General features: G+C 42.0%; 1 protein-coding gene across 1 annotated transcript in view; it reads left to right on the top strand.

Moving 5' to 3' along the window:
• Window positions 1-26320, top strand: part of ANK2 (ankyrin 2) — a 648733-nt gene that overhangs the window by 262451 nt on the left and 359962 nt on the right. The gene's annotated exons all lie outside the window — the stretch shown is intronic.

The following is a 26320-nucleotide window of genomic DNA, read 5'->3' as shown; positions in this document are numbered from 1 at the left end:
TCAAGGGATTAGCCTCCCTCATAAGCATTTAAATCTGGAGAAAGCAAGTATCGGAGCAAAGTCAATAGCATTACTCAAATTCAGTTGTCTGATAAATTTCTACTAAAGATTTATGTTGGATCCACTGTAGGAATCTTACAAGCATCCAGTGTCAGGGAACGCTGCTCTCCCGTGCTCCCCGCCCCCCCTGGCTTGGATATAGATCTGTTGTGTTAAATCCTAATCCTTGAAAGCATAGTCTCCACATGTAGTAAATACATCACAGATGAGCTATACCTGCTTATTTATTCCACACCCACCCAAGTGGTTCTTCTGAAAGACAGAAATCACTTGGGGTTCTCAGTCACATGACCCACAACGAGACAAAACAAGCTCGATTAGTGAGTTTATTTGCTAGCAGATTTTAATGGGTATCTTAAAAATAGATCCACCTTTGTTTTTTCTTAAGGACATCTGTTCTAACTCTGGTCACAAACCTGTAGTTGCTGAGTTGGGTTCATTATTCCTTCAGTGAGAGAAGACGTGCATCTTGGAGAACGACAGGGGCACCTCAGAAAGATTGGTCCTTAGAAAGAACCTAGGATTTTGAATTTGATGGAGTGATATTTGGGGAAGATTCAAGGAATCCACCTGGCTTGGGTACTGTCAGGAAGTGGGGACCATTCTGTGATTGCTTAATCAGTCTTAATAAGTATTGCCTACAGAAAAGCTACAACTGTCATTGATGAAGCAGCTACAATGTTTCATTTAATGAGCAAAGGAAACACACGGTATTTTGTGGCCTTGACAAGGTTTTTGTTGTTTCCGGTGTTCATACAAATTTAGAGGATGCTCCTGTTTTTGTCTTGATCGACATGGTCACAGTGAAGCCCTGGCGATGCTGTTGGGTAAGTGTTAAGCTACAAATGGCAAGGTTGACGGTTCAAACTCAGCAGCTGCTCTGCAGGAGAAGATGAGGTTGTCTGCTTCAGTGAACATTACAAAGGCTTGGAAAGCCTCTGAGTTGGGATCAACTTGATGGCCGTGGGTTGGGTTTGGGTTGGGTATTGCGATCACAAAGTGGCTCTACCTGATGCTGGCATTCTGTGAAATGGCTTAGGTTCACACGAGCACCCGCAAGCCTGCCTGTGAGTGTTGGACTAGCTCTTAGAAGTACGAGGGGAGGACTCTGCTGGCACAATAGTTATTCGCCCAGCCACTAATGGAAAGGTTAGTGGTTCGAACCTGTCCAGCAGCTCCACTGGCCTGAGTCCTGGCAGCCTGCTCACATGAGGATTACAGCCTAGAAAATCCCGGGGGACAGTTCTGCTCTGTCCCAGGGGGTTGCCATGACTTGCAGTGTTCTGGAGAGCACCTTGCATCACAGGGCCTCTCTGTACTCTTTAAAAAAGAAAAAAAGAAGTACCAAATGCCAGACCTGGTTTATGCCTGGACATCATCAGGGACTGTTTTTCTCTCTCTTCACCACAAGCACCAAGATTCTTTGGAGAGAAATATTTATTTACCAGTGGATGATCTCTCGTCTCTATGGAATATACATCATAGAGAAAGTAGCGTCCAAAAAATTCTTCCTCTAAGACTTTGGCAAAACAGTCTATTTAGGGTCCTGTTGATTTATGTAAATAAAATTTTGATCAACGTGTGGATTTGGGGTAGATGTTCTGGTTGTAGTTCAGCGGAGAAGAGGAAATGGAAGCTATTTGAATTTTAAACTGGAATCCTGAGGTAAAAGGAAGCTCGGGGGCCGATGTGGAATGAGTGAATTTGGCAAAATGTCTCGCACACACTGAAATAAACGCATGCACGCCAATCATCACGAAGGTAGCCCAGGAACGGACAATGTTTCCATCTCTTATTCCTAAGGTGGCCACACCTACCGCTGACTCAATGGCAATGAACAACACACTGCAGCCAATTCTTATAAAAGCCTCAATAGCTATCTAACATTTCCTCAGGTTAGGCTAAAATGATCCAAGAGCACAGTAATGGGCAGCGCCATGTCGTTTCCTATTTTGTACCATTAGCATGCAGCAGATTTGATCTAGAACAGGCTGATGAGCCTCTGATGATTTACATAAGTAAAAATGGAAATGCTCATCAAGCATCAATCACACATGACAAACCACACGGTTTGGAAGATTCATCTAAAACAAATGAAACAAACAGTTTAACATGTATTTTCCTAATTTGGAAATAAAAAGATAAAAATAAAATGCAAGCACTTTTGTTCTCAGTGGAACAGCAGGATAATATGGCCGTGCAGGATAGCTGGTTTCGTGCTACTCTTTGATTGGCTCCTTTTTAAAAACATGCGAGAGCATTGCAAAACCTTTGAGTTATGTTTGTGTTTATGGCTGTTTACTTGCTCCTTGCCTAAACTGGGAAATTACAGCAGCACCGGATGTGTGATTGCAATGTTGCACCATGAAATGTGAATGAGAGACATACGAAAAAGTTTATTTTTACAGCAGACAAAGGAAGTCTGACCTTAGTGGAGCCAGATAGCAGAGCCAATGAGTAGGTGATCAAGACAGTCTCCCAGTTCACTTATTTTGGAGTGTGAAGTCAGTCCCCAATCTAGTTCAAGCCAGTCTGGGAAGGCTTCCATGTACAGGACATCCTGACCAATATGCTCGTTTTGGAGTTTTTGAAATAACAAGATTTGTCCTTTGTTACATCAATTTATAACCCCAAATATCAAATGTTGCCTGAAGACAGCAAGTCTACGTGACTGAAGGTATTTAAGATGACCATCTGTTGTGGATGATAGAATTTTTTATTGGGTGGAAAATATCACTTACAGCCTGGTGTTCTGTGATTTTCCAAATGTCTGTCAACTTTCTGTCTATCCATATTTCTGATGTTGCTCTTTTTCCCCTGCTGCTAATTTTGTGTGCAGATAATAGCCAATTAATCTTAGAATATCTCTTTTGAGTTAATATTTCTCAAAAGACTCCCTGCTGACCATAGCTACCAGAATAACCCGGATTGCTGCTACGATAATCTGGATTCCTAGAACCCACTGCAGACCTCAGCGAGTGCACCCTCGACGTCAGAGCTTCTGATTTCCACCGTGGGCCGCAGGCAGGCCACCAGAGTAGTTTTGAAAGAAGAATCTCTTATTTTAATTAGATATGTTCGATGATTACTCGACTCTGACACAGTTGTTGTTGTTTGTCTAGATGGCTACAGCAACGAGATGATGTTGTTCGGTCACACGGTCAGTTCCAACCCAGAGCAGCCTAAGGCACAACCGAAGGACACACAGCCGATCCTGTGCCAGCCTCATTATCGTTCCTAAGCTTGAGCCCATTGTGGCAGCCAGGGTGTCAATCATCTCCTGAGGGCCTTCCTCTTTTCACTGACCCTCCACTTTACCAAGGATGGCCACCTTCTGCAGGGACTGGTCTCTTAACAACATGGCCAAAGTAAGACAGAGTCTCCACATTCTTGCCTCTAAGGAGCATTCTGGCCACACTTCCTCCAAGACAGATTTGTCCTTTTACCAGTCCATGGTACTTTCAATTGTTTTCTCCAAAATCATAATTCAAATGCATTGATTCTTCTTCTAGGCTTTCTTATTCAATGTCCAACTTTCGCATGCATATGAGGCAAGGAGACAGGGGATTGGAAAACGGGTTTTATCCCCGTCTTCTTCTTCTTGTGTATGGAACTGATGCATCACCTATTACTGTCAGTGAGTATTGTTATCTCAGTCTTGTAGAGGAGGATCTGGAGGCTGCAAGACTTTACACAGAGATGGTGGTAGGGAGAGGATAGATAGTGTGGTAATCGTTTCTTTTAGAAAAATTTACACAAGACTAGTTTTAGGGAGTTAGAGATTAAAGATGTCCCAAACATCCAGCTTTTCTAAGATGCTATTCTGCTTCATTCCCCACCCCCATGTCATCCCTTGAACTGATCTCCTCTCATGCCTGGTTCTGTGCTTCACTGCGACATCCCTCAGAAACTCAAGAAACTTTGAGGAAATGTCTCACATGGTGGGGAGTGCTGTTCAGGCCCCAATTTGAAGGACAGGCGGGGCAAGCCAGACCCAGTATCCAGAACCAGAAGTCCAAAATGTTAAAAAAACATCAAACAGGTCTTCTTGCTTCTACCAAAGCTCAGACAGGAAATAGGGATATGGCTTTCCAGGTGACATGCTATGTGTTAGAACCAGTAAAAAGACTCCGTGTAAGGACGGCAAAGAATGGTGTCTTAAGTCACACCCTCGACTAAGGTAGCCTTAAAGATACCCCGAAGGATAAGGGTGTGGCTTGGTTCACCCCCTCTATTGATATTAGGTCTTAATCCTACTCTAATCCTGCCCATGAGACTAGTAGAGAGAGCCTTCCAAATATGAATTATAGCCACAGATATAGAGTCTAGGATGATTATACATCAAACAAAGAATTATGGCCTTATGATTCTTGTTAACTGATTACAACTCAGGCATTTTTCTTACTTTTAAACTCATGCATACTTTGTGCAACTTCTCCCAGAGAAACCAGGTACTAAGCTTCCTATGTGTCTCTAGCAAAGTGTTTATGGGATCTAAGCTCTGTCTTCTGCTAAGAGAGCCTCCTGATTCTTTCCTCCCCCGGTTGCCATCCTGCATCAGTTGACCACATTCTCCAAACTACTCACCCTGATCCTATGCAATGGGGTGGAAAGGGTTCTTTCCTTGGCTTCCTGTCGGAGCCCCAGGGAGCAGCCTCCCATCCCTCCTTGTGCTTTTTGTGCCATGTTGGTGTAAATGATTCCATCCTTCTGCACAGACACCCTTCTACACGTTGACAATCCACAGAACTGGATGGAACATCAGCACCAAGAACAATTGACCCTTCTTCCTGTGGCTGCAGCTTGCTAAATTGAGCTGGGATAGAAACAAACCAACCAGCCCAAAACCTGACCCGACCCTCTTTTCACAACTTTAGCTCTATTCTCTTGAGAAGCTTTGCTAGTGTTATATTCTCAGGAATTGCTCTCTTAAAGATTTCATAGCACACATCCCCCCACCTCCACCAAAGTATTTGAGTTCTGTTCTTCTTTAGTAAAATTTCTGAAGAGTCACGTGATCACATATTAAAATAGCCAACATTTCGATCTTTGTTTATGTCTTGCTCTGATTAAGAGCAGACGCTGCTTCAATGTCGTTCTTTTCTTTGTGTGTGCTGTGCTAACTCTTGTTGGTAGCAGAAACAAAGGCCATCGACTATTTTAATCTCAGTGGAAACTGGCAGGATTCATCATAACAAATAAAGTTACCGATGCAATTTTCTTTTACTTGGTCGGGCAGTCAGGATTGGAGGCTGCAAAAGACAACATTTTCATAGAAAAGATGTGATCATTTCATACTCAAAGCGACCACGTAAGTAGGATAGGGTCTTCCTTCTCTCCCCCCTCCCTCCCTTACTCTCTTCCTTCTTTTTAGAAGGATTGCAAAGACAAAGGGAATATTAGTTTTTAAAAGCTGGGGAAGGTGACAAAAATGTGTTCTAGTTCATGATAGGGAGGGTGAGCTTCTATTCAGTCACCAGTCAGGTTTCTATCCGGGTCTCTCTGTTAAAGCACAACTGTAAAACAAAATGACGTGGGGGCGGCGTCTGACCTGCTCTACCTTCACAAGGGCATGGAGTGTCACCATCGCCAGCAGTAGCTGGCCAAGGAGACTGTCCAGGAGGCTGAGTCAGACAGGTTCCCCCCTACCACGTCTGACTCCCCCTGTCCCTTCTCACCTGCGTTCGATAATTATAACTCACTGCCACGGACACACAGAACTTACAGAGAGTATTCACACTGCTGGGACTTGCTAAGGAAGCTAATGTGATGCACATGCTAAGGACACAGTTAGTCAGATAGGACAGCTTTTTTTCAGCTGTGCTGGTAGGCACCTCTCTCTCTGGCCTTTGACCTCTCAGGCACATCGCCCTTTGGCCTCTGTCCTACTTGGGTGGTATAACAAAGCTGCCAATAAATGCCCAGAGAGCGCACTTTTCTGCCCCGTGTCTTAGCCCGAGAGCGCTCAGCACTAGCTCTATTGGTCAGCAAACAGCTTCTCCAATTTAGGCCAAAGTCAGCCTTCCGCCCAAGGACACTCTGCTGTTTTTGCGCTGTGGCCTGGGAAGCCCGCTGCTCTGTCTTATGCTCTGGATCTGGCTGTGGCTGCTGTACCACCACTCTGTTTCCCCCCATGTCAGAGCTGGTTCCTGGATCAGGGGGTTCAATAGGCAGGGACCTTGGAGTTCAAAGAATATGCTTCACTCCTGGCTTTGAAAAAATTTTCTTAATGGTAGTGAAATCCTCTCTTCCTTCCTGCTTCTGAGATGACTCAGAAGCAGGAAGCGGATGGCACTCACAATTAATCCTATTAGCAATCACTCACAAATGGACACTGCCCCTCCCTTCACTTGCTGAGACCCTTTAGGAAAAGGTCGTTTGGTGGGAGTTACAAAGACTATGGCTGGAGGAGCCACGTTCAATCATTCACTGCACGGGGACAACTCTCATTCTGACTAATTTGTGTTTGTACTCATTAAGGCAAAAAACCCGATTTCTAACATTTGCTTCATGAGTTTCAGTTTCTAAGAATCCACTTATGTAACTCAATTCAATTTAAGTCTTCCCGCCCAGTCTAGAGAAAACCTCCATGGAAAGCCAGGAGGTGACTTCAACAGAACTGCTGCCAGGTCCGCACCACATGTTAGGTGTTGGGTCTTGCTGGGCTAAAAGTCAATGTTTGGTCCTTTGATGGCATTTCTTTTTTTAAAAATAATTTTTAATCATTTAATTATACAAATTCTTATCACATCCATTGTGTCAAGAACGTATGTACATTTGTTGTTTGGTGGCATTTCTAATCTGACTGAACAGACATCATTTAATTTCAAGAAAAGAGGAATGAGCAAGCAAGAGAACTATATAAGTAAATGTTATGTTTTGCCTTGCCAAAAATAAACTTTAAAAGATCCTGAAGGAAGAGAAACAACTGTGTGATTTTACTGTGGTGGTAAGTCCTATACACCCTAGTATTCAGCCCCGATTATAGGCTAGATTTGGGTAGACACGAAGGGGATCCACCAGCAACTCAGATGTGGCAATCATGTCATGTTGAAGGTTAGAAACTATTGAGATCTTTCTTAACAGCCCATGAAAACAAATTCATAAAACTCACTGTGGGTGAATTCTCCCAGACACCATTGTCACTATGTTCCGAGCCTCAGTCAGTTATAGGCTTATGTCTTGAAACCCGTTTTACTTGGGGACTTATCATGTGTTTCCTGTAGCACATATAATTTTAATCACTCATTTATTGATGGAATTTTTCCCATAGGTATTTGTGTTTCGAAATAACATCTGCTATTAATAGCAAGGTCCCATAAACTATTTTATGAATTAACAAGACATCCCAATCTTTTAGGAACACTTTGAACTTGTCCAAATAGTCTGTCTAAGGCTAACTTAAGAAATGGTGTGGATGACCCAGAATTATAATCTAGGACATTTGCATAGGTGCTTGTAAGACTTTGCCTATTAGTGGGCCTCTGCTCTTTCACTTATTATTATGTATGCTAGATGCTAGTTCGGGGAGCCCTGCTGGCATGGTGGATTGCATGCTAGGCTGTTAACCACAAGGTTAGCAGTTTGAAACCGCCAGCTGGTCTTCATGAGAATGATGAGGCTTTCGTTCACTGCTGTAAAGATATACAATCTTGGAAACTCACAAAGGCAGTTCTACTTGGTCCCACAGGACTGCTGTGAGTCCAAGCTGACCCGATGGCAGTGAGTTATTGTTCTGTATGCTAGCTCACGTCATTGTTGCCACGGTGCCGAGCTTTCTGTGTGTTTCTTGGTTTGAGCTTCTTGAGGCTTGAAAGTGAAATTCATGACATTTCTTGTTTTTCTCATTTACCTGATCTGGTTGAAGGATTTGTGTTGTTGTTGTTGAAGGATTTTGCACTCAAGCCTTTTACATCTTAGTGCTGATCTTTAACAACATTTTACACAATAAACATTCCCATGTGGCTAATTGAGCCAGTTTAGGTGGGGATGCTGTAAGTTTTTTAGAAAATGAAAAAATCCTAGAATATTAGAAACACGTACACACAAATTATAAAGATTACATATGAGATGTGGTATTTTCTGGGTCAGGATTTCAATTCTCTTTTCCTAGTGTTTTCCCTGAAGATTTCCTTTGCTCGAGTGGTCTAAATGTTTGCCCTACATTCAAAGCACGTGGCAGTGTGATGTCGACCTCTTAGTTTCCAGCACTGTTTCATTGTAATGATTGCACAGAGGAGTGGCAATTGAGTCAATGGCTAACATTTTATAATTAAAGTTGGGTGAGGGGGAAAGGGGACTACACTAAGTATTTTTAATAGTTTAGCAGTGTCTTTAGAAGTGCAAATATTTACTGGTTCTCTTGGCTTATTCAAATTAATATGAGTATCAGCCTTAGTTCTCTCAATCTTCGTTAGACTGATGTGGTGTGCTATCTGGCACAGCGGTGTAGCATTTTCCACACGTTGACACAATAAAGCATTTTTCAGTTCTTTTAAGTCGGTCACAATCAAAGGCCTAGGTTTATGTTTGAGTTTGGTCCATGTTCATGTTGCAGTCATGAGATACAGTTAAGTATCTCTAACAATTGTATATATAACTCTGGTTCTGTATTAGCTACCATATATTCTTTCAATGACCTTTCAATGATCCCTCAACATAGTTAATAAAAAAGCCCACAGAAGTTCTTTCAACTTCGTTATGAAGACAAGAAGGTTAGCATATTGCGCAGCAAAGCATCCTTGGAAGTCATTCCTCTTTCCCAGGCCTCTCCCATGGCTTTACCGCATGCACTGGGCAGCAGGCGATGGGGATTGTGTTGCTGTGGCAGACTCAAGGCACCTTTGCCACATGTAGGGCTGTGATTGTTCTGCTAAGACTCCCGAAGGAAACCTACCCCCATTACGCTTGTTAGTTTCCCATCTTCCACAGAAAGTCAAGGGCGGTCCCTGTTCCAGTCATAATGCATTATCCCGTGTCGTACAGGATATTCACCCAGAACTGGATTCAGCAGGGTAAAATAGGACTCCATTGAGGTTTATTGATGTGTGTGTGTGTGTGAGAGAGAGAGAGAGAGAGAGAGATGGAAAGAGGTTCAAGGCACTATCACGTGAAAGTTTGAACACAGAACTGGATGTGGAAGGAGACGCACCTCGCAGGGCCTACCCCATACTTCCGTTGCAAGGGCTTGCTTCTTCCCGGCAGGGCACAGAAAGGGTGAGACCAGTGACTAAAGTAAAATGAACTTCAGGTGTAACATTTTCTTCTTAGCGATTGTGCTTTGAGAATCCAGAAATTGGCTACACAGTCTATGACTTACAGTCATGAATTAAAAAGTCCATAATGTAAATTACCCGTTTCACAATTTTAGGCAATCTTCAAAACCACTTTTGAAAAGCATTAAGAGAAAGTGTGTAAGTGGTGCATTACTGTACTATATTCTGAAGCGTAGAATAAATCCACACCCTGAGTGCTCTGGGATGGGTGTTGGGTGGCCTTCGGTTTGAATCACACAGCTGTTCAGGGCCCAGTGCTCCTCTCTGCACTACTGTTCCTTACAGGTCAATTAGCCCTATTTTTGTTAAAGACTTAAACACTATCCCTAACCTCTGAAAGTAGCTGCTTGAAAGCAAGACGGTCTTGGGGAAAATGTCCCTGTGTTAACTCCAACCCATTATGAAAGCAAACATAGATTTAAAAATGGATATTCTACTGACATAGTTATTTGTTAATATTATCCCATCATTATATAAATCTTTAATGGGTAAATCATATATCTCTACTCACTCTGGTCTTGAATAGATGGCACAGTAGCAATCTGAATCTAATAAGAACAAAAAGAAGATTCTCAGTGGTTTTGTGATGAAACTCACCTAACTTCTTTTAATAGCTCATATTTTGTTGTAAATCAGACAATCTAATTATAGGAAAGTAGCTTCCTAGAGAAAATAGTTTGTTCATTGGAGCAGCATTTTCCCATGAAAATAAGAATAAGCTATAGCTAACATTGTGGAGCCCAGGTGGTGTAATGGTTACTTGTTGGACTGTGATCCAAAAGGTCGGCAGTTTGAAATCACCTTGCTCTAGGGGAGGAGCCAGGTGGGGTTTTGCACTCTCATGAACACTCAGACACTCACAGAGACAGTTTCACCTTGTCCGACAGAGGCGTATGGGTTGGTATTGACTCGACAGTGAGTTTGGATTTTGGTTTTATAGTTAACACTTATAGAGTATATCATAGTAAGTAATATACTAGCCATTGTATTAAGTTCCACATCGATGATCTAACTTTATCTTAATAGTAATTCTATGACTCAGCCCCAAAGTTGACTGCCGTCCAGTAGATTCTGACCCACAGGGTTTCAGAGACTGTAAATCTTTACAGGAACAGAGCCTCGCTTTCTCCCATGGAGAAGCTGGGGCTTATGCTGGCCTTGCATCTAGGGCTCAATGCCTAACTCAAAGCACGACCCACCAGGGCTTCTTATTCGGTGACTTTTCATTTCTTGTTTCTCACTGTCATCGAGTCGATGCCAACTCCTAGCGACCCTATAGGACAGGGTAGAACTGCCCCTGTATGTTTCCCAAACTGTAACTATTTATTTACAGGAGTAGAAAACCCCGTCTTTCTTCCACAGAGTTGCTGGTGCTTCCAAACTGCGGACTGTGGATCTCAGACCAGCGTGTAATCACTATGCCACCAAGGCTCCCTGATTCAAGGATTAAGTGCTGTATTTCCTTCTTATTAAAGATGAGAAAACTGGCGTCTCCTGTTAGTTGTAATCAAGTCCGTTTCAACTCATGGTCCCCCTGGGTGCTGAGTAGAATATTCCATTGAGTTTTCAAGCCAATGACCTTTGGGGGACAAATCAGCAGCTCCTACTTCTTGCACTCTGGGTAGACTGGAACTGCTAACCTTTGCTTAGGAGCTAACAGCTTAGCTATTTGTACCACTAGGGGTCTCCATAGCTGGTGCTTCATTCTCAGTGCCATGGATTTGATTCCAACTCTCAAGACCCCTCCAGGACAGAATAGAGCTGCCCCTGTGGATTTCTGAGACAAGAGCTATTTGTTGTAACATCTTTCTTTCCTGGAGTGGCTGGTGGGTTCGAATTGCTGACCTTGTGGTAGCAACCCAACAAGTAAACCACTGTGCCACCAGGGCTCCACAATGTCACCTATAGCTTCTTGTTATCATTGAAAAATACTGCCTGTGCCAACAGGGCTCCTGGTTGACGGATACTTTAAAACGTTCTCTGATTGGATCGATCTCATTACTAAAAGATGCTACCTGGGTACCTCCCAGGTAGAATGGCCTTTCTGCTTCTCTCCAAACTCCTATGCTATGTGATAAAACCATGCTTTAAAGAGCCAAACTCGGATCAACAATAACAATGTGGGGGTCTTCTTTTTGTCCCAATCCATTTCACTATTACCTCTTCCATGAATTGATCACTAAATTGGAAAATCTAGTTTGATGGATGTTTCCAATTTAGTTCAAAGTAGAAGTATAAGTCCAAAAGGAAAATGTTTGTTAAGTAGTTGCTCATTAAAATTATTAGACACTTTCAGAATATTCAAGCCAGATGTGATTTCCCACTCTTAGCTCTGCAACATTGAAGAATGAAGCTTTATACTTTGGTATTTCCATCTGCACTTCGACTATTTTTTTTTTTTGACCAGTGGCTCACACTCTTAACACGGCCTCTTCAATATAAGGGGGGATTTGTTCGTGAGTTCATGTTCCTTGTCCTAATTCAAAAGGTCAGTAATCTATCATGTGCTCCATAATCTCATTACACAGCGGGGACCTCTTTCCAGTTGTTAAAGCGCCAGTAGGCGTGATTGGGCTATTAGATAGGGCAATCAGGCATGTGTCTACTGGCCCATGTAGAAGCCTACATTTAAGCTTTTTGAGTGAGTCGGAAGTCTGTTCCAGCTGGAAACTTCCAGAGAGACTGACCCCAAGTGGCGTGCCTGCCTGATTTTTGAAGGCGTTCTTGAGCACTAGCAACAGGCTATTATGTGTGCTTAGGAACCTTATCTTTTGACAAAATTCCTTGATCAGATAAAGGATTACTGTTGGAATAATTTTCTGAATCACAGGACTGTGCACAATGGAACACTGAAATTCCTTTCTATTTTTTGTTTCTTTCTAGTAATAATTCTAAGGGATTAAAAAAAGATTATGTGTAATTTGTACACATGTGAAAACAATTAGCTAAATAAATATAATATTTTTCTTTGTGGAAGAATTCTTTTTTTTAATGATGATACACCAATTTATCTTTACCTATATGTTTGATATGTCTTTATTATTGATAATACCATAAATAATCCCGTTAAAAACTGACTCCATTCTAAAACATGAATGGAGTCCTTGCGCAGATTTTGGATTCTGTTTAAAGCAGGATCATTAGTTTAGAAGCCATAAGTTGAATTTCCAACACTCAAAAAGACTTCTCTTCCCTAGGATAGGTTTGTCTGTTTTCACCCATGTGTGTCATATACACATATGTGCATGTCAACAGCTATGAGGGCAGTCTCAGATCCCAATTCAGGAGTTACAGTTTATGGGGAGACGATCATGGTATGATCAGACCTATAGTTCAAATGCTGTATCTATTTTAGTTTCAGGTTCTAAACTAAAAGTAATGCTAGCCTTCACTTCAGGATTTCTGCTATTAAAATTGCTTTTCAAAATTATTTCAACCTATAATAGATGACTTTGGATCTTGTATTCTTTAGATAGACCATTCTTTGTATATTTTTACATGATAAACTGCATCTATCCACTCCTTTATAGTGTATTTATGTGTGACAAGTTTTCTACATTTAAAAATTCCAGTCTAATTTTAGGTACAGAGATAATTAAATACTCTATGAATTAGAGAAGTGAGCAGATATGAATAAATAATTCAATAAATTAAACATGTGGTCTAATATGAGCCTCTTATAATGTTATTGAAACAAATATTCACACCATAGGTGTGATTTATACTTAATTCAGAGATGCCTGGCTATGTATTTCAATACACTGATATTCAATAGCAAATGTATAGTAATCATTCATTGACTATTTGTCCCATAATTTCAAGACCACATTGCTCAAATATTTATTAATAGAATTTATAGTTTGCCTTTTCCCTTCTATTTAATTAATTTTATTATTTTTCCCTAGACAAATAATTATATCCATTAATGCTAAAGTGACCTTGAGGAAATGAGGGTCTTACAACAACTTAGTTGACAATGGATGATATTATATATTTACCCCCCCCAAAAAAAGTAAGGTCTACAGTGTAAAATCAACTTGGGATCTAAAATTCTGAAATTGAGCATGAAATCTAGTAATTTATATCCAATGGTGTGCATGTATACATATCTACACACAGATACGTGTATTTATTTACATAAACAAATGTATGTACACATATTTATGTGCATACATACACAAATTTTACCTTTGATATTGAGAAATAATAGTAAAAGACTCCAAAAGTCACTAGGTATACTAAATGATACCATTTGGTTATCATTTATTAAAGGATACAAATCAATATGTGCAACCAATATTGTAGATGTGACGCTATTTTATAATAAAACCAGATGCACAGAGGTTGAGTCGATTCTGACTCAGGGACCCTGCAGGACGAAGTAGAACTGCCTTCCTTCGGGTTCCAAGGTGGCACGATCAACCGTTTTGGCGGCAGGCGGCTTCAAACTGTAGCCTTTTAGTTCGCAGCTGCACAATGAGAACTCCCATATTGGATAATAATAATTTTAAAATTATGAAAATTGTGGCATGAATGCATATCAGCCTTGATTTCTCAGAAAAGATATTTCTTAGTTCTTGATTCTATTCTCTTCCCAGTGTCTAGTTAAGGCTTATGTTTATTTAATGCTGTGAATATGTCCTTTTCCATTGCAAAAATAATTACTTTTTACCACACTTGAAAAACATCTGCTCTATTTTTGCTTGGCTACTTTCTCAGTGGGAGATAGTTGGTAACCAGTAGTCTACGTACCCATGACATTAGATGATTTTCATCTACGTACCCATGACAGTAGATTATTTTCATCTGGCGGCAGCCATAGTTAGGATTTTCACTGTAACTTGAACATTATTTGAAAATTAACAACAAAGGTAGAATTTTTTAAAAGCCACAACTAGGGGAATTAATGTTTAGTCCCTTATATAGTGCATAGCATTTCCTATTTTTAAAAATTATATAAAGTGATTCAAAGTGATTGTAGAAATGAGGCTTGCAATTAATTTCAGAGCTATTTTTAATAGACTTTGTTTTAATTCTTCATCATTTTCAACTGGGTATATTTGGATTTATTTATGAAGTACTTGAGAGAATACTTTTCAACTTCCATCTATTTCAGTGCACACTAAGCCCCCCCAAGAATACTCTGAGTGGCTCGGCATAATGCTGGGCTTTAGTGCCTCTCTTAATCTTGTTTCCCATGCGCAGGTGCTAATTGTTCTGTGAGCCTACACAGAACAGCAGGCGGGCCAGCGGCTGCAGCAAGGATTAATGAGGAGGGGCTTCACACTCCCCCATGGCGCACAGCCACCTTTGGTTTTTCCCATGACATAAGCCCCATCCCTTCCCACCTGCCAGCCCAGCTTATGCACATCACCGAAGGAGCTCAACTTGTGCTGAGTCTTACTTCAAGATACTCAAGTCCCCTCCTGTTGAGAAAAAAAATCCCAACTATCATGTTCTGCATGAGTATGCACACACATATATGGAAGCCTTGAACGTGTCATTCATACTTGGGTTTGTCGATTTTTTTTCTGTTGTTGAGCGTGTACACTTTTAGTCATTTATGTTTTTTGTTAAACGCAGCCCTTGTTTCTGAAGAAACGGAGACCCACAGAAGGCAAGTACCTTGACCCAAATAAAAAAATTAAACCTTGGCAGCTACAAGCCTAGAATTCCCTCTCTTGTCTCCTAGAACAGTGGTCTTTCTGTGGCTTCGAGGTCATCTTAAGAAGCAATCAAGAGTCGAGAAAGGAGAAAGAACAGTGATGTACTGATTTGGAGAGAGGCACTGTTTCAGAAATGGCCCCGCATTGCTGGGTGAAGGAAACTCACTCACGGTCACCTCGACAGGGAGGACAAGCCATATTTCGAACACTAGGTCATGTACCAAGCTTCCATCTGCCAGGTTATTATGTCAAAACTAATTCCCCAATACCTACTCCGGAAATGCTCCCCAAGCACTTGTCATACTGGTGTTTCCACACCCAGCTGCCATCCACCCAGCTGTTATTTGTGGAAGGGGACAATTATACACTAGTTACTTCTTATGTCTACTAGAGGTAATTAGATAGCTACACACGTTGGTACAGGTATGTATTTTATAATATCCTAAGGCTGTCTTTAATTGCAACCCCAATCAGAACAGTTACCAGTTCTGCAATTAACGTAATTCTTAGAAAAATGCGTGGTTTTGTTAAACAGTCTGTATCTGGTCTTCTGTTTTCTGAGTCCCTTTCTATCTTGATTCATAACACTGCACCCCCAAGCCAAACTTAGTCCTCTTGCATCTTTTGTAAACTCATGGCAGAAACTTCTAGGCTCATTCTGCAAGTGCTTGAAGTTCATATACTATGGTAGTCTTTTATTTTTTCAGGGACATTTTATTGAGTTTTTGGCGAAAATTCACATAGCAAGCTATGTGCCCATTTGGCACTTTATACACAAATGGTCCGGTGGCATTAGATTTATCCTATTGGGATAACATTTTCTTAAATTGTGTTCAGTGTGTTTCCTTTCCAGTAATCTAGTTTCCCTGCCTCCTTATAATTTCATCCTTGCTTTTGAGTAATTGTTGACCTCATCATCTCATCGTGATGGTATTGAAATAGAGCATCAATCTTACAGATACTATCCTTTATTTTGTATGCCTCTCTGATATTTTGCTAAAATATGATCTCTGGAGATTAGATTGATACTAGGTTTTAAGAATGCTTCAGGGTGAAAGTCTCAGGGAATTCTCTGTTGTCTACTGTTCCAGTTTATCTGTGCTTTGTAGGAATTTGAGTTTCGCACTGTATTTTTCTCCCATCTTTTCTGGGACCAGAGTTGCAATTCCAATCAGAAACGTTGAGGGCAGTAGACAAGCATCAAGTTCATCTAGTCGCAGGGTGTCCGAGGTAGTAACCCATTTAAACTTGTTTCCCTCCTGTGCTTTTGGTTACCTTCTTCATGCTCTGTCCCTGCTGAGTAGAGAGCCCGAGTCGGTCTTCGATGACCACTCGCCAGTTTTCAAGACCCAGACTCTACTTATTTCACGAGGATGCAGTTGATCATTTTTGTGACCTGAGCTTTGCCAATCGACCGAGCTTTCTCAAGAAACTATCACTCTGTGTTAGTCTGAGTACATTAGAGAAACAACTCCACAGAAACTCAGGTGGGGAGAGCGTTTTATATAGGTTAGGTGCGCATCAAGAAAACATCCCAACCCAGTGCTGCCCAGGCCCGCAAGTCCAACATTAACCGATTAACCCGTATGTCCAACACCAGTCCACAAAGTCCTCCTCTTTCTCACAAAACACACACTATGACGCCGACTGCAGGAGGAAAACTGAATCAGTGAATGTGTAAGCATCTCAGCTCTGGCAGGGGTCTCCACACGGCTGCTCCAACACCCAGGGCTGCTTCGGGGTAGGTCCATGTGGCTGCTCCTCAGGGATGTCTTGCAGGAAGTGAGCCTTCCTTGCCAGCTAAATCAAGGAACTAGCTAAGGCAGCTGCATCCCAGTCTGACCATCAGAAAGCTAGGGATCCGAGAACTAGAAAGGTGAGGCTTACAGAGCCATTTATTCCTCTGCCTTTCAATTAACCCCGCATGAGTTTATCAGCCAGGTTGGCCCAATAAACTAACTAACTCACACTTTAAACCTTTAAATTTTGAAAACAAATATGGGAAGGCATATTTTTATGTAGGGGAAGGTTTTGTATTTGGATATATGTGCTGGCATCCACATATCTGTATTTATACAAACATATAAGCTACTTCTTTTGTCATAGATATGAATATATATTCTCATGTATTTGTTCTTATATATGTATATCCATATACACTTAAACAAGAAGGTGTTCAAATGATCATTCCTACTTTGATTGTGCCACACTTACAGCATCCCCATTCAGTATCCCTTTTCCTACTGTGGTACTCTCACGATGAGGAGTTCTTGATTACTTGTGTGGCCCTTGTCTTCATCCTTGCCTTCATTTATTCTTCACTCTTTTAATATCTAGGCATTGTTCTGGCCATCGAGAACACAAAAACAAGGATGACATACTCCTGTCAGAGATAGATGATTGTTATATTAAATTAAATTATAAATATACTGGTGGAAGCCTACTCAACCAATCAAGGAAGGAGACTGAGTAGGGAGTCAATAAGATGATGGAGCCTATAAGAGGTCCTATGAGGAGGGGACGAGGCCAAGGAAGGCCTCTTGCAAGATATGATGACTGATGAGGCCCAGGATAGGTTAACTTTTGGGGACAACAACTGGTTTAATCGTTTCTAGTTTCTAAGGGCATGGCAGGGGTTAACAAGAAATGGGGAGCTAACAATCACGAGTACGTGAAAGAAGGAATGTCCTGAAATTGATTGTGGTGATGATTGTACAACTCGTAAGCATGGGATGGAGCTATTGAAAATGTATAGTTCTCCACTCTTCCCTCCCCTTATTCACATTGATAGGATTTTTTTGTTCTGGGTCTTTGATGCCTGGTACCTGATCCCATTGACACCTCATGATCACACAGGCTGGTGTGCTTCTTCCATATTAATGAAGTTAGACCTTACCTTGGGCAAAGAGGAGATCTGAATGGCTGTCATAGTGGGGGACATGGTCAGATTGATTTTTTTTTTTTAAGATTGATTTTTTTACATCACTTTGGGGACTACAGAGAATGAAAAGACCGGCAACAGATTTTATTAGAGAGTGAGACACATGATTATATTATTTGTCTAATCAGGCCATTGAGTAGATGTTAGGATGTGGTAGAGTGAGGAGTGAGGAAGAAGCGAGAGTCAAAGGTGGCTCCCAGGATCAATTTTGATGTTTGGGTGGGTGATGATCCTAGCAATTGTCATAGCAAACACTAAAGGCGGACCTTCTTCTGAAGGGAAAATGCTAGGTGGTGTTTTCTCTTGCAGAATATGAGATTCCTGTGGGACAGAGAGACGGAAGAGCCTAGCAACCATTTCAAGGGTGGCATTTGAGGGGAAGTTCAGGACTGTATAGTTTTGGGAACCATCACTGTGATCCGTGAGATTGAATTGATCAGAAGTGATGAAATTGTTCGTAGACGGAGCCTGCTTTATAGGAACACCTGGGAAAGAGGTTCTTAGATGAAGTCAAGGAGAGAAGATCGAGTGTTCCAAAGGAAATGGGAAAGGAGAGTATATAATTTTTCCCTCCAGCAGACACCATGTGGCCACACATGCATCCCGCACTTAAATTCTCCGTGTTCCTGTTAGTCTGAAGTTTACATAAAGGTACCCGGTGTTCCCAAGGGTCCACTCAGGCTATCTCTGTTCCTATTATTATCTCTGGATAGGTGACCTAATGAGCTCGCCTGTCTATAGTGGCCACACTGTGCCACTGGGGACGCTTGGCAATTTCATTGGCTTTCTCAGCACACTGCTTTGACACTTTAAATGCCAATTAAAGGACTCCTTCGGACAAGGACCTCTAGAGACAACCCACCCATATTCTCTCTCGGAGGCGTTTGATTGTCTTCTCCTGGCACGGTTCCATGCACAGTGGGAAGAGAGGAGACCCTTGCAACACAATACTGTTTGCCTCCAATTAGCAGATCAAAAGTCTGTAATCCTCTCCTACCTTTATGTGTGATTTCTCATAGAAAGTTCCCTCGATTTTTGTTTATTTTTGCAATCCTGGTAATAATGACAGGATTGCACAGATAAACGAGAATTGAGGGAACCAGCTATGTCCATGCTGGACATGTTACTGCCCTGTAGGGTCACTATGAGTCAGAATTAACTCCACTGCAGAGAGAGAGACAGAGAGAGTGAGCTACAGATTAAGTGATAGAAATTATTAAGAGAAAATTGACTTTGTTGATTTGTAAACAATCTGCATACTGGAAGCCCCTGAGAGCCTCGAAATGTGTGTGACCCTTGTTTACCTTTTTCTATTCAAGTACCATTCAAACAAAATTCACTGCCATCAGGTAGACTCCCCCTCACTGGAGTAGATCAGCCCCTATTCATTTTCGAGACTGAAGCCCTTGATGGGTGTAGAAAGTACAATCTTCTCCCGTGAGCTGGGGGTTTCAAACTGCTGACCTTGTGGTTAGCCGCCCAACGTAGAACTAGTATGCCACCAAGCAAACAAGTACCTCATAACGTTGTAGCCAAGTTCAACTTGATAGTATGTAACGAAAAGCAAGTAAAACTACAGGAGGTGCTTCAATAGGTTTGCTGAAAATGGAGTGAAAAGATACAGAATTGTTCTATGAACTTCTTGAAACCCTCGTGTGGCTCAGCCTTTCAGGAGTAGATTAGAGAGAAGTCCTGCTGGGGCACTTACATAGATTGAGTAGATTGAAAAAAAAATCTGTAGTTTGATATTATGTAAAGATACGAAGATTGGTCAGAAATAACTTGTATGGTTCTATATAAATATGTTTAACAGAGAGGACGGTGCCATGGCTAAGAGGGAGGGAAATGTTGACAATAAAAAGACTGAGCTCTTATTTTAGGCCCTGGAGCCACACTAAAAAGGCATAAAATCAAGTAAGGAAGGTGGTTAAGAGTGTTGGCAAGGAGAATCAGAGTCCAGGCAATAACAACTGGGGTAAGCAGAGCACAGCCTAGCCTCTGTCAGGCGGGGAGTGAGAGACAAGTAACCGCTGGTACTTGTAACCAGGGAGGCAAGGAGATGGAACAAGGTCAGAGACAAAGGAAGAAAAGAGCATGTATGCGCTAATTAGGCTGCAATTTGTTACAAAACAGCCTTGCCACCTGGAGAGCAGAATTCAGAATTCACTGGCTCAAACCATCAAATTAGCCAAATTAGAGCAGGCTGCCTTCCAGGTCCCCAGACAGGCTGCAGTGGACAGTCCACACCACAGAGCCCCCTTCTCCCGGAGACCGAGAGGGAAGTTTGGGGATCCATGTAGCCTCCTGGTCTCCGGGAAGTTTGAATTCCATGAAAATTTGCAACTTCTCTTTTGATCAGACTTCTTCAATAGAATAGCTGAACAAAATGTTCAGGATTGGTAGCCAGAGACCAATGAGATCTCCCAGTCTCTTGGCAAAAGAGGCAGTTGTTCATGGGGGCAATTAGCCACAGAATCCAGTTCCTCCTCCTATTCCCGAGTTTCCTTTTTCGGTGGAAACTGCCCTAGCTTTTCTTTTTCCCTCCGTTGCTCTGGGCACGCAGAGTCCTATCTTTTTGTCTTGGTTGGCTGTTGTATGTTTTGGAGACCTCTGAGGAAGAACAGGAGCACCAAACATGTGATTAAACCTGTGAACTGTGATGTCATAAAACCATGGACCTAAAAACCCAAACTTAGCATCCATGTCCCGTGAGGTGTTAGTACTATGGAGGAGTTACTCAACAACTACCCCCGTATTAACTTAGCTATTGTCTTTGTAAGTATGTCTATCACACAGCTTTCGCAAATTCAACCTACAAAATGATGGTCCTATAGTACAGAGAGTTATTGGCTAGAAATCCAAGTCAGGGAATCAACCAGAAATGATGACGTCTGAGGGCTCTGGGAGAGAGGACCCGTGCCACTCTTTTCCCTCCGTTTCTAGTAGAGCCCAGCCATCCTTAATGCCCCTTTGCTCCCTACATGTACCGTCTTCAGCCTGGGTGAGTATCTTTGTTGTCCTTCTCTTTTACATGACATCGCTCAGGAAGAACTGAGACTGCCCCTACGCCATTATGATGACATTAATTTAAGGGACAATGCCTACAAAGAAAATTGCCTCAAACAAAGTCACATTCCCAGGTACAAGGGGAAGACTTCAATATACTTTTTAGGGGACATAATTCAATTTAGGTGATTCTCCAAGCAAAAAATTACTTGATACCTTATATTCTGAGGATAATCGGTGTATTTTTTTTTCTTCTTCTAGTTCCAATTAAACTTGGAGAGTCCAAGTTTTAATCCAAGCAAAAAATGCACTTACTTTTTCTCCCCATTTTGGCACATCAAGAAATAGGGCTGGAAGACAGACTGTCAGTTCCCCTAGGAGCCCTGGAGGTGCTGTGAGTCACAAGGTCAGTAATTTGATACCCTTGCTAAGAGGGAAAGATGTAGCTCTTTACTCTGTGAAGAGTTAGTTCCACTTACAGTCTCCAAAGCCCACAGCACCAGATCTACCCTGACCGGGAGGGTCGCTTTGGTCCACATTGACTCAATGACAGTGAGCACAAGGATGTGTCTTTCACTACAATTTAGGAAACAACAACTCACATTCCCCATCATGTGCTGGGTACCATCAATTCTTACGTTGTCCCATTCTAGTACATGTTCTTCCACTGGAGATCCGACTACTCCTTCCCTTGTCAACTTCCCAGATCCTTTTCACTGCTGCCCTAGAATAGGATTGAAAACCCTTAAACCCTAATTAAATAGTGTATAGCATTTGTCATTAACATCTGATTTTGATCTAGTCTATTCCTGTATAGATCAATATTCTCCTGGGACATTTGAAGTGCTTATGTTTAGTTGCTTAGTAATTGTGTTAGGCCAGGGTGACTAGAGAAACAAATTCAGTGACACTCATATATGTGTAAGAAAGAGTTTTATATCAAGAAGAAGTTACATACTGAGAAAACAATTCAACTCAGTCCAACTCAAGTCCATACATCTGATACTAGTTCATCAGTCCCGCTTCAGACTCATGCAGCCACATGCAATGATGCAGAATGCAGGAAGATCACAGCCTGTTAGATGCAAAGTCTTGTGTATCCAATGGTGGTGGATACATTTCCAGGGCTCTGACAGCAACTAAGGTCATCCAGCAGGAAGCTGAAGGCAGAGAATGAGAGAGGAGGGGTTCCAGGGCCCTCCCTATGAGAAGGCCACGACCACAAGGAGTCACCATCAGGCTGTGACCAGATTGACAGGCTAAACCCCCTCCCCACACTTTTATATATCTTCAAGTTGATATGAAGCTATGTAACTACCACAGTAATTCCTAAGTAATCTGTCATGACACCAAGTTTTAATGATAATGATGGAGATTTGATAAAGGAGGTTATCATGCCCTGGAGTAGCTATGAATTGAGATTGTCTAGTTGAGTTTAGTAGAAGGAACCAACAGAAAGGATTGGTATGCGTCAAAGCTGACTTGATGGCAGTGAGTACCAGAGCGGTGAAAGTCTTAGGAACAAGATCGAATGCATTTTGAATTGAGATGACAACCTTCTCACAGCCCTAAAATAATGGCTGTCTTTAATATGTACTCTACATGTCTTAATTGCCTTACATGCATTCAGAAACACAGCTTGACATGAAATAGCAACTCACAGAAGCTTAAACATGGTACCCCTTTACTCAGAATAAGGTGAGGTCTGGCAGCTATAACAACATAGTACTAACCTCAGTGAGTTGACAGGTTAGTAAACTGGAATATAAATAGCAATGTTTGGACAATAAGGAAGGAAGCGATCTGATGAATTGAAGCGTTCAGATTGTGTTGTGGGTGAGGCTGTATCATTCAATATTCTTTCAGGAGAACAAATGAAATCGGTCCTAGAGAAAGTACAGGGAGAATGCCCCTTAGAAGAGAGAAGGATGAGAGCTTGCCTCATGTACTTTGGACATGTCATCAGGTGAGACCACTCGCTGGAGAAAGAGAGCATGCTCAGTCACACAAGGATTAGTGAAACAGGGGAGCCCTTCAAGGAAATGGCACAGTGGCGGCAACAGCGAATTCAGAGAGCAATGGTTGCAAGCACGGACTAGGAATGGGCAACACACAGGCAGAGTGCTATGTTGACGCACAGTAGCGGTTTCCTATTCACCCCGGGCATTAGAAAGCCCCATCGCCATCAAGTGGATTCTGATTCACAGTGACCTGTCGGGTTTCAGAATCCATAAAGCTTGATGGGAGCAGATAACTTCCTCTTTCTCGTGTGGTGGTTTTGAGCCATAGACTTTGAGATCATCAGCCCAGCATCTAACACAAACATTGGTGGGGTTTAAATGACCTCCATGTATTTCATATTGTGTGCCTTACCTAAAATTTCTCCTAGATAACAATTCTAGATAACAATTTCCTTGCCTCCCAGTCTGGACTCAAATCAGTTGTCCCCTAAAGCCACACATCTCCTTCGTATGATCAACTAAGCTATTCATTCTTTCCTACTCATTGTAGGGAACCCTGGCTGGATCCAGGGTCTCTTTCAGCTGCCACCATGTCTTTACTATGTAGTTCAGGCCCTTTCCCCTCTTTGATAGAATTAACATGGTGGGACCCGAGGTTTCAGTAAGAAAACTACAAACCTTAAACACCAAAATCAAACTCACTGCCATCAAGGCAATCATGACTCACAGTGACCCTATAGGACAGAGTAGAACTGCTCCTTTGGGTTTCCAAGACTGTAACTCTTTAGGAGAGTAGAAAGACTCATCTGCTGCAAAGCAGCTGGTTTTGAACAGCTGACCTTGAGGTTTGCAGCCCAACTCATAACACGCTACATATCAGGGCTCCCCTCTAAACCTTAAATAGGCAGTTAAATATGTTTGCACCGTTGCCTTTATTTCACTGAACAACACTTCTTCCAGTTGCCTGTTTCTTTTTACATCAGGAGAAGAGGTATCTAGCTTTATGATAATCTGAGGGTTACCCGATAACTCCAGACCCTGTGAAGCGCAGCTTTTACAACACACTCTAGAACCTCGAGCCGGAGCCCCTTCCAGGGCGTCTCCAGCATGGAGGGCTGGATCCAAGGCCTGTCCCAGAGGGGCACGAAACAAACAAACTTGAGCAGCATTTACAGTTGAGTTTCTAAGGAAACACTATTTTGTGAATGCTATTGAGCTCAGGGTGCAGGCTATTGTTTTCTGGGCAGGCTTGTCTTTGTAATATTTAAGTTATATGAACATGAGATGTTTTCTAAGATAAAAGATTTCCGTGACTATTTACTTAGAGCTACGGGTGGATTTATTAGCTGAGTTGTATAGAGTTTATGGGAATCACTTAGCCAACATCAATGCAACCAAACTCTGTGATGACTATTTTGGTGTGTGTGTGTGTGTGTGTGTGTGCACTCCCCTTAAACAGTTAATCAAAAATAATTTGCTGTCCTGCCTTTCTTGTTTCCAGAGTATGTGTTTGGACTGTTGTAGGTACTAAAGGTTATACTTGTAGATACAACAGTTTATCTTATAAACCATGAGTCCTTACACAAACGGTTTCCATTATAGACGTTATGACCATTGTCTTGTACATGTAAGCTAACCTGCCTCTCTTCTCAACTTTGTCACATTTTGCCACCCTGTCCCACAGCATGATGGTTAGGGCTTCTAATCCTTGACTTTTACACCAACCAGCTATGGATGCTGCTCAGTGAATTTATTTTACAAATAGTGAATGGACAGCTCATTATGGATTAAACCCATACAATTGGGATCTCTGTTAAGTAGCACGGAGAACCCAGAAATAAACCTCACTGGGTAATGGAGCTAGGAGAATGCAGCTCACCAGTATCATTTATCGTATGTGATCCAAGAAAACTAGGACTTGGGCCAGAATTCCCCAAATAATTTCCTGAATCTTCTATCAAATCTGCCACGACAGGCCAGAGACTGCACAAAGCACAGGGGAATGACATCGTTTCCCACAGTCAGCTTTTAAAACGCCCCGCTCTCGTTTCCATGGCAAGAAAGGCTCCTGGGTGCACTGTCAGGAGGCTGTGCCTCTGACACTGACAAGAAGAGAGGAAGAAAGAAGCAACCCTGTTTCAGAAAACAGCTTGGCCGTCCTGCTGATCTTCAAGGCTGCCATGTCACCGGGAACACCTTATCCAATGGTGCCCAACTGCCTCTTACTCAGCAGGCTGGACCAGGGTGATTGATGTTGTCTGACAGCAGCGAACCAGTATGGCCTACCTTGCATGCCAGCTGAAATTCCACGAATGACTCGTAATGTCTGTTCAACTTGAAGCGAGGAGAAAAGTGCTGTCTGAGCAGGGGAAGTAAATTGGACCCAGCCTGATAGAAAATTCGAATCTAGGGAGTGAGCATTTGATGGGAGAGCAGTTGAGGGTATTATCAGCAATTTCGCATTTTGTTTTTAACACAAAGAACCTGGTTCCTTGTTGACAACGTGTTTTAAAGACTCGCACCAGAACAAACCATGGACTTAAGGAGGTTGCTTTTCAAATATGGCAACATTTGATGTTTAATTTGGCACGTAGTTGTCGAGTACCTAGTCTGTTCAAGGGCCTCAGCAAATTGTTATTGAATTGAATTGAGTGCACTACTCATAAATGTTTATGAATAAGACCTAGTGCTAACCCTTGGGGAGCCTCCCATCTAAGACAGTGACTCTCAACGGCGGCTGCACATTAGAATCCACAAGGGAAACTTTGAAGAAAAAGAAAGAAAAGAAATGGTGCCTGGATCTCACCAACCCCCCAGAGATTCAGATTAAATTGGTCTGGGGTGAGGCCGCCTGTGGCCTCAGTATTTTCTCACATGTCTTCAGGTGATTATCATGTGCAAGTGGATTGGAGACTGCACAGCTGATCTGGAAAAAAAGGTGAACAGGTCATCCATGGTCAGTTTTCAGGAAATGTACAGAGGGCAATGTTGCTTTAATCAACTGCTTCATTTTTAAAGTATAAGGATTTGAAAGGAAGGAGAGCTATCTCAGTGGACTTAAGAGTTGACTCTTTTGGACTGACACGCCGAAGAGGGTCAAAGGGCATGAGGCAACACTGTGACCACGGAGTCCTTCTGATGAGGAAGGAATACATGCTTAATGGGTATTAGGAAAGCCTTACCGTGGGTTTCTGGGTTTCTCTAGGTGTTAGGAACTCATACATGTATAACATGGTGGGTTCTGCCAGTTCTTTTAATGCTCCATTATTAAATTATTCCTAAGACACCAAGGTTGAATAGATAACAAGCACACTTTAGTACCCCAATATACAAAAAGTGTGTGCCTCAGATCAGCAGCATAATTTTCCCCCAATATCAGAATTACCTATCAACCAATTCCTCTAAGTTCAG

This window comes from Tenrec ecaudatus, chromosome 3, assembly GCF_050624435.1.
Source record: "Tenrec ecaudatus isolate mTenEca1 chromosome 3, mTenEca1.hap1, whole genome shotgun sequence".
Taxonomy (NCBI): Eukaryota; Metazoa; Chordata; class Mammalia; order Afrosoricida; family Tenrecidae; genus Tenrec; species Tenrec ecaudatus.
Note: the sequence above shows the minus strand (reverse complement) of the source record. Positions and strands in the feature narration are given on the sequence as shown.